Source organism: Antechinus flavipes, chromosome 2 (assembly GCF_016432865.1).
Source record: "Antechinus flavipes isolate AdamAnt ecotype Samford, QLD, Australia chromosome 2, AdamAnt_v2, whole genome shotgun sequence".
Classification (NCBI taxonomy): Eukaryota; Metazoa; Chordata; class Mammalia; order Dasyuromorphia; family Dasyuridae; genus Antechinus; species Antechinus flavipes.
The window spans coordinates 417,710,108-417,712,152 of NC_067399.1; the positions used below are offsets into that span (position 1 = coordinate 417,710,108).

General features: G+C 33.8%; 1 pseudogene; it reads right to left on the reverse strand.

Annotated features, from left to right (window-relative positions):
* Window positions 1–1,211: 1,211 nt before the first annotated feature.
* On the reverse strand, window positions 1,212–1,573 carry LOC127550171 (60S ribosomal protein L37a-like; annotated as a pseudogene).
* Between the last annotated feature and the right edge of the window lie 472 nt (window positions 1,574–2,045).

Here is a 2,045-nt window from a genome sequence, read left to right on the forward strand (position 1 = left end):
GTTCTTGGAAAATTTATAAAAAAACAAAAATAAAACAAGCAAAATAGCATGTTTGTTCTATTTAAAAGGTTTTTTTACATTTAAAGAGAATACTTTTTATATTGGAAATGTTTTAAAAGTGTGAAGATTTGTTGTTAATCCTAGACAGCCCTGTATTTGAAGAAAGATCTAATCTTCATTTTTTTTTTTTTAGGCAAGCTTCATAGAATAGTGAGGAATGGTTCCTACTGCTTCTCATCATTAGAAAGACTTTCCAGAATTTATGTTGCTTTGGAAAGAGAACTTTAACAATGAAACTTTCTATGGTCAAAGAGACCCACAAAAAAAATGCTTTGTGATACCCACATTAATAGGAGATAACCTTTTAGATATGAGGAACAAAATAAGACAGAAAAGGAACTTTCTCACAGGTAGAAAAATTGAATATAAAGTGCTGAAATCCTTCAGGAAAGAGAATATCAAGGAGGAGAAGGTAATCAAGAATATGAAAAGCTGGGGAGTGAAACCAAAATGGAGAATAAAAGGCAGAAACTGACCTGAACTCTCCCAAATTCTCTTCCAAATAACTTTCAATAACAACTTAATAGAAATTCTGAGTGACATAACCCACAGAAAGATGGAATGAAACAATGTGGAAGTACAGACTGAACCAGGGGCAGCAGTGATGGCCTCTAGAGCTCTCAGTCCACAGACACTAAGGGGATTGCACTGGTCGTAAGGAGATTAAAGGAGTTCCTTTGCTATTACTGAGGACATGAATCTCTTCCATTGTCCATTCTAGGTTCTGGATCACAGTCCTAGTTCTTAGTTCCAAAGTGAGGAGGAGGCCTGGGACACCAGAGCTTGTTGACACAGGGGAGCAGGGACTTTGATTATAATTCCAAGGCTGAAAAGAATGCTTGTGATCACAGACCAAAAGCCTAGAAGCCTAGTTAAGACACCCCTCCTTAAATCATATCACCTTGGAAAAACTAGAAACTTCATAACTAACTCTAAAAAGAAAAATATGAATTGGTGCTAGGAGAGCTCAAAAATAATATAAGAGAAACAGAGGAAAAATTGGAAAAAGAAATGAGAGTTATGCAAGAAAAATATTTTTCCACTCTCCCATGCTGAATGTATTTCTGTAATGTAACTGGACTTAAGATCACCTTTTAAAAAATTAAATGGTTACATAATGTTTATGAAATGATAAAACGATCATGAAAAAATTTAGTGATGAACTTAATAGCTTTTTGTTTTCCCCATTTATTAATCCATTTATTATTGGCTATATATATTTAATAAGAAGATTTGATTGGTTTTTCAATTCTTTAAGTCTTCTGATGGCAGATCTGACTGTGACTGCAGAGTTGGTATTTTAGGTCCATGAATCACCAGCAACTGTTTTCTTACAGGATCCACAATGCCAGATACTCACGGTCTGTCCCTTCATTTTTGTCTTGCAATAGAAAGAGCATGTTTACTTGGCATGCTGGCTAATTTCAATTTTCTTCACCATTTTTATGAGGGACATATTATAATGTGTTCCATATTTATCAACAATCCTAACCTTCTTGGTACATTTGACCATGTTGCCAATTGCAGGGCCAGAGCTCAGGGAGAAATTAATTGCTTTTTTGATAGAGAAATAGGAACAAATAGGATCTCAGGTTTCATTAGAATGAAAAAAAATCCCTCTATCAGTGCAAATGACAAGCTGTTGAAACATTGTGCAATGCTATCAAGTTCAAATAGAAATGAGGGTCACTAGACTATACATAAGGATAGGTAAAGGCTTACCTCACATTAATGACTGTGTTCTATTGTATTGTGTATTTTGTTAAATATTCCCCAATTGCACTTTATAAATTATAATAAGTTTATTTATTTTTAATACACTTTGCTTTGTGAATCATGTTGGAAGAGAAAAATCAGAGCAAAAGGGAAAAACCATGGGAGAGATTAAAAAAAAAAAAACAGAAAAAGGAAGTGAACATAGCATGTGTTGATTTACATTCAGTCTCCTTTTTTTCTTTTTCTGAAGAATTCCTTAAAAAGCAGAA